Raw genomic sequence first — 8039 nt, forward strand, 5'->3', positions numbered from 1 at the left:
TATTTGACAAGAAGGAGAGAACTCCATATATAGTATTTTTGATATGTTCATAATATCTATAGTGTTGAACAATTTATTGTACATACGTTTGACTTGTTCTGAATATCTATATTATTTTGAAAACAAGTGACGTTGAATTTATGGTTAACAAGTCACAGACACCTACTGTAGAAGAATCCTAAGCCCAACAACAACACAGTATATATTTATACTAAGAAAAGGTATATGTAAAAGCCTTTTATTTTGACACTTGGCAAAAAGAATAATGTTTAAAATTTTGACAATTGGCGAGCCACAACCAGGATTATGTAGTAGTAAATGGCGATAGAAGAAAACGTGTAGTAACTGAGTAGTAACGAAAATAGAGATTACGACGCTACACAAACATGTCAGGTGATTTTGATAAATGGGTAGAAAGGGGATCTCAACTTGGGTTAAAAGACAGTGAATTGCAAGAGTTTGTTAAACAACAACAAGAACTAGAGAGAGAAGAATGGCGACAGAAGAGACAAATTGAGAAAGAAGAAAGAGAAAGGCGGAAAAAAGAAAATGAGAGGAAAGGAGAGTCTGGAAATAGAGAGAATACAAAATGAGAGAAAGGAAAAACTGGAAATAGAGAGAAAAAAGTATACTAGCACAAATTGAAAAAGAAGAAAAATAGAAACAGGAGACTGCAAATATATAGAATAAGAACACAAATTGGGATAGCAAAGCTCACCCAACTGAAGGAAGACGGACCCAAGAATGACAATGCCCAAATTTGATGAATATAAAGATGACATGGATGGTTTTCTGGAGAGATATGGAAGATTCGCCTAAAGTCAGAACTGGGACAAAGGCGACTAGGTAGTCTGTCTCAGCCCACTTCTCACAGAAAAAAAGCCTACAAGTGTATGCAGGAATGACGTCAGAAGATGCCATGGATTATGACAAAGTAAAAGTAGCTTTACTGAAGCGATATGAACTTACTGAAGTTCATCAGAAGTTCAGAAGAGTCAAACCCGACACTGGAGAAACTGTATTTCAGTTTGTGGCATGTCCGCGGCAATATTTCACCAGATGGACTGACATGGCCATGTGTGAAAACTGTTTTGAGGGACTGGCGGACCACGTGTTCAACTGATATGTCACTGTTTCTAAAGGAGAGAGCACCAAAAGACGTAGATGAGATAAGCAAGCTGGCAGAACAGTATATGGAAGCCCATGGAGGTAGTATAACTGGCAAGTTCAAGAATGTCCAGTTAAATTTGAAACTAGTAATGGCTGACCCGAAGCAGGAGTTTACCAAAGGTGACAGGTGGTTAACAGACAGAAGGGAAAAGAGATGTTATGTTTGTTATAAAATGGGGCACACTGCAAAAGAGTGCAAGTCCATTACCAGCAAACAACAACAGAAACATCAACATAAAGCAGCTGGAGCCGTTTACAAAGACAGTGCTGGTAAGAAACAAGGAAAGAGTGACTGAAATTATGGATGCTGCTGCCAGAAGAAAGAGAATCAAGACTACTTGTCAAATTCAATACAGGAAAATGTGATTGATCAGAGCACAACTAATGGTTGGCTCAAATTAGTAAATGGATCAACAGTGCCAATAGTGATTGAGCTTGTGACAAATATCAAGAGATGCCAACAAATCATAATATGACAATATGTGAAGGCTATATTGGAGACAAGAAAGTGAAGGTTCTACGATACACAGGATGGAATAGTGCAGCAGTGAGAACAAGTCTGGTATTCGATAATCTGATGACAGGCAAGGTACGCTTGTGTGTTTAATTGATGGTACAGTGAGAAAATTTCCCATAGGATTACTATACAAGAATCCCAAGCTCAACAACAACATAGTGTATGTTTATACTATTAATAAGTGTAAGTAAAAGCCTTTTACTTTGACACTTGGAAAAAAATACTTATATGTATTTTTAAATTCTGACAGACTCTTTTATTCTAAAAAATTCAAACTCTAGCTATTTACTTCTAAACCATATAAACTAAATAGATGACTTATTGTAGAACAAAATCGAATCCCTTGAGTAAACTTGACTATCATAGAAACTAAGCAAAATATCAACACTAGTCATTTTAGTCATTATGATTTTCTGTAAAACATTCACCTTGAAGTACAAAACACTAGATTGCTGAGACAATTTGTAAGTAAATATATTTTTGTAAACCAGTTCAAAATTAGGGACGGTTAAGGGCAGGTAACTCTTTGTGTAGTTTTGTGCAAAGATTATGAAACAAACTAGTCGTTTATTAGAGAACTCTAGCCACCAATACAATGAAAGTATTTAAGTAGTATTGTGATCTCATTAACTTAATGAATAATTTAAAGTAAGAGTGCCTTAATTGTATTCATATAACCTGTAATTAATGTGCAGTGTAAGTATAAACCTATTATTGTTGCTTAGATTGCGCATTAGTTTAGTGGTTCATTTTTGAATACGTTGACAAAAGAAGATAAAAGTTGAATTTATTTCAATAGTTGGCTGTGTCGATTATTCATAATTAGTGCTTTGGCTAATTAGACCAACTACCTATTAGTAGCAAACTTTTGATTGTGATTATACATATTTGATGAACATTTGAATGTATGCATACGACTTAAATTTCATTGATATCGTTGAAAATTATTAACGAATTGTGATACTACTGGAAGTACTCCAGAAGCATAAATCAATAAACTGTCAAGGATCAAATTAAGATTGATCTGGAAAGTGATTTAAGGTCAGTTTTTTAGTATAGGAAAACAAATTCATGACGACATTTTCGCGAACCCTTGTCAAAACCTAAGGTTCAGATCATGGTTTTAGTAAAACTAATGTTTATATTATATTTTACAAAAGAAATACTGTATGAAAAATAACTCCACGTCAATGAGTATGTGTAGGACGATGATTAGTTAACTGATCTTCACAGTTGCTCAAATTAAGCACAGAACAAAGATAATCATATATACTGTTATTTTTTCTTTTTTTTTGCTGTGGTATGTAGTGAAAAATTGGTTAGGAATTTTAGAATAAACGTTAAAAATTACAGCAATAGTGTGCCACTGGTTAGGTTTTGATTGTGGTCAAAGCGTCTTGATAACGATCACCCAAATCAGAGCTAACTGTAACCAAAGCATTGTGATAACAATCGCCCAAATCACAGTTAAACTCTAGTGACTATGGTCCCATAAGTTTACAGTTGAATATGACTAAAGCACAGAAACCGCACAATTCAAAATGACAGTTAAATGTAATCAAGATGTCATAACCATGATTATTCTAAATAACCATTAAACCTAGTCAAAGCGCTGTGGTCATAAAAAGCACAAATTTCGCTTTAAAAATTTATTAAAGTACCGAGAGCATGATCATCCAAAAATACGCTTACATATGGTCTGTGGGTTGTGGGCTAGAATCTCTGTCGCCCAACATGCTCACTATTCGTTGGTCAAAGAATATCCCAAGAGTTGGCGGTGGGTAGTGTTGACCTACTGTCTTCCCTCTAATCTTTCACTGCTAAATTATAGATGGGTGGCTACCTGGAGAAAAGATGTGTGCCACCAGATAAATATGTCCGAAAATCACCGATGATGCATCAGCATACAAGAGGCCCTAACGGAATTAGGCGGCCTTGGTATTAAAAAAAACCTAATAACTTGTTGAGGATAATTATGTAGTTAGATATAAAAAGGTACTTAAAAATGTTGTTTACTAGCCTAGTATATCTTTAAAAATAAGTATGTAATTAGGTATAAATAATGCACATAAAAAAGTGTTTATTGTCTAGTAACCTAATATATTGTTAATGTCAAGATACTTGTCATTAACAATATATTAGGTTACTAGACAATAAACATTTCTTTACGTACGGTCTCTATACCTATTTATATACTCTATACCTATTTATATACTTGTCATTAACAATATATTAGGTTACTAGACAATAAACACTTCTTTACGTACGGTCTCTATACCTATTTATACCGTACGTAAAGAAGTGTTTATTGTCTAGTAACATAATATATTGTTAATGACGAGTATATAAATAGGTATAGAGACCGAACGTAAAGAAGTGTTTATTGTCTAGTAACCTAATATACTGTTAATGACGAGTATATAAATAGGTATAAAGAACGTACGTAAAGAAATATTTATTGTCTAGCAGCCTAATATATCAATGAAGACATACTTAAAAAATTTTCTGTTAAGCAGTTAACATGGGAAGAAGTGAACGTAGAAGTAGTTTTAAACGAAATTCAGAAAAAAAGTCTTGTTTTTTCATATAGTATCGATCAGCCTCAAACTTGTTACCTCATTCTCTCTTTACTCAAACCAGTCTATCTACTTATAAATTCATCTACTTGTCTATAAATTTATCTATATATATTTTAAAGCAAGTTAACAAAACAATGTATATAACACCGTCACGACTACACCTTACAATATATAATACAGACATTTGATTTTTCCCATTTTTTTCACAAAACTGATTTTTTCACACTTTTAACAGTAACATGTTGATAGTCTAGCTTCTGTATTACAATACTATATTCACGAATATATACTATGAATTTTGACCTTTTTACATAGCAAGTACGTTTTTTTTTATATTACGTGGTGGATACCTATGTGTTGAATTTGTTGATCATACCTATAAAATTAACCTCGTTATCGTGCAGCCGCACTTTATCTGGCTCCAATTTAGCACGGACAATGTTTTTGTAAGGACTGGTGATCAATTCGTTCTTCCACATAGTGGGTGGACAAGTACACATGTTTCCTAAGCCCTCTTAGTCATTACGACAGTTGCCTTGGTAAATATATTCGAGCAAATGCGTTTTTTGTCGAGTTTTATATTAATGTCCAGGTGTCTTAAAGTATTACACACTTTGTGAGATAACACCACATACTGGTAACCTTGGAAACAGGCTATATTATTGTGTGAACTACAGAACTAATTACGACGTTTTGGAAGGACGGTGGTGTTTTTATTTATGTGACATTGATTTATAACTATAATCCTTCTACTCCTCTCCATGCATACAACAGGGGAAATAGATACACAATGACTATAAATTAATGTAGCACAACAATAAAAAACGCAATTACGTATAAAATGTAACTTTTATTTCACATTGAGAACGAAATATTATAGGTTACTTCGACTGTCATAATTACAGGCTTTGATTTACTTTGTGTTTCTAGACAATCCAACTTTCAAATCTCGTATTGCAAAAAAAAAAAAAAAAAAAAAACCTTTACAAACGCTTTTTCTTCCTAGCACTGAGACGTTAAACTCACCAAGGTATATTTATAGGTTTTATATGCACTGCTTTGTGACAGTAAATAGAACGACATTGTTGTTTTTTATTTTGTTTTTCTGCTGTCTACCATTCTGGCATTTCTCTTTGTCCTGTAACCAAGAGAATCGGAAAGCAATAGTAATTTATATATGTTCTTTTTATAAAGTTAATCATTTGGGAAACATTATAAGTCGGTGTAGGCATGCAAGCGTTTTAAAGCAAACAGTCAAAGGCATTAAAAACTGTATTAATAGAGAAATAACATAATATTAAAATATTTTCATAAGCAGCACAATATCATAGCCGAATATATTGCTAGCAGCGAGGACATAAGTAAAAAGATAAGAGCAGTATGTTTAATTAGCCAGATTGATTTTTAGTTCTAATCTATGTAGACAGTTTGCTTTGATCAGAAATCAATAGTAGTTACATTTCTTATATCCTGAAGTCAAAGAATTATATTTTTTCGTTCTAGGATTGTGATGTTTTATAGACAGATATGCAGCACTTCAACTAAGCTTTGCATGTTTTACAGGCTGCTTTGTAATATTTAGCATTTAGCATCGTGTCCCATATTCATAATTTCATGGATTGCACTGTTGTACAATACCTTCATAACGTTCAGTTCAAAAGCAAACAAACAATTCCAAAGTGTACAGCAGTATTGTACAAAAATAACAAAAAAACATATAGTTACAGATTTTCGTGTCTTGCTACACACAGATTGTAGAACGTAATGTTGGAGCTCTAAAGTCTAAACCATCAATCAAATACCCGGATCCAACGTATTAATATGGTGTTGTACAGAACGCTGGCGTTTTTAATCTTTATTCGAGGCCCTTGGGAAGTAAGACAAATATGAGAGTGCACGATCAATTCCATATACGTAGTATATTCTATCTAATCTACCTGTTTCTCTTTATTAACTGTTTCTTGACTTCCAATGCTTTGTAAACTGTTACTCTTAAGTCTTCATGAATAAGGTGATTTTTATTGTTTTGTTTTATGAGTTAATCTTAAAAGAAAATATGGCCGTTTTAAAAAATAAATTGTTCCTAACTTCTTATTCATAAGCATCCTTATTTGTTATTGTGGTGTATACCAAGAGTATAATTATGTTATGAGTGTGGCTTTGTTTCACCAAATTAGGTATCTACCTGAAGTGTTCATCTGTATACTTACCAGAGCTTTTATCGATCTGTTTCTTTGTCTGTCTATATATATATATCTTAAAGAATAGTCACAGCACTTTTGTAATAACATTTATTTATCATAATTTTACTACTGGGATGATTTGTATCAGAATAACAGCAAAGAAGGGACTTTTTTAAATTATAAATCAGAGCAAAAAGTGGCGTGTGTGTTGCTTAAAATATAGGAGTGTTCCTTTTTCTTTATAAAATTGTTGTTGCTAAAACTTATGTAGAATGTAGGTACAAAGCATATTTTTGATGTGTTATGTTGTTGTGTTCTTATGATATGAGAATATGATGTTCTCATTGAAAAATATTTTAATTGAAATTTATTTATCTTCTTTTCCAGTTTCATACGTTTTTCGTGACTTATAAATTATCAATGGTGATCTTCAATACTTCACGTGAAAATCGAAAACATCTTCGATGTTACGAAGGCACTTCAACCAAACCACCCACTGTGTTAGGCCTCTGACAATTTTGGTCAGCTAGAACAGCTCAAACCAAACAATCGTTGGTCGTCATGACAACAGAGTGAGCTATTGGTTTTGGCGCTAGGGAATGGAAATCGCTCACGATGAATGTTATGTGAATACAGGTGTTTCTATAACAGACAAGCTTTATAGCAGAACACATGCTAAATGTCTTAGTGTGCTGGGAACGGGCTACACGGCAAGAACTTCATTTGGTACCAGAATGTATAATACAAATGTACTACCGAGGAACCTGCTGGGAGTGTAGTGTCAGCGATTACCTGAAGATATGTCATTGATCAGATTTTACTTGCCCACAATCTACACAAGTAAGTGACTTTCAGCATTGCTGATAAAAAATCTGTAGTTTTAGATAGTTACAGATCTTAATTAAATACTTCCTTTCATAGGAATTTTAGTACGAAATATGCAAATAACAATTAAAAAAGGCTCAAAATTATCAAAAAGAAAAACAACCCAAAGAGTCTAACTTTTACAAATTTGTTCTTTCTTTCACTTTCAAAGTGTCAGAGGAAGACCACACCCTATCTGATTCCCTAACTCTCAATGCATTTTAAAGCAATACAGAGAAACAGTCAGGAGAAAGTGAAAAATATTGGTGATTTTCGAAAATAACAACAGTAAATCACTTGTTTAGGTTTTGTCTATAGGTAATGTTTAGGTTTTGTCTATAGGTAATATAACAACAGTAAATCACTTGTTTAGGCCAAGTGATTTACTGTTGTTATCATTACCTATAGACAAAACCTAAACACGTGTTTTGTTGCTGTTATCATCACCTATACCCCAAACCTAAAAAAGTGAGTTACTATTGTTATCATTACCTATGGACAAAACCTAAACAAGTGTTTTGTTGTTGTTATCATTACCTATAGACAAAACCTAAACAAGTGTTTTGTTGTTGTTATCATCACCTATAGACAAAACCTAAACAAGTGTTTTGTTGTTGTTATCATTACTTATAGACAAAACCTAAACAAGTGATTTACTGTTGTTATCATTACCTATAGACAAAACCTAAACAAGTGATTTACTGTTGTTATCATTACCTATAGACA

Source organism: Limulus polyphemus, unplaced genomic scaffold (assembly GCF_000517525.1).
Source record: "Limulus polyphemus unplaced genomic scaffold, Limulus_polyphemus-2.1.2 Scaffold32, whole genome shotgun sequence".
In the NCBI taxonomy this organism is placed as follows: Eukaryota; Metazoa; Arthropoda; class Merostomata; order Xiphosura; family Limulidae; genus Limulus; species Limulus polyphemus.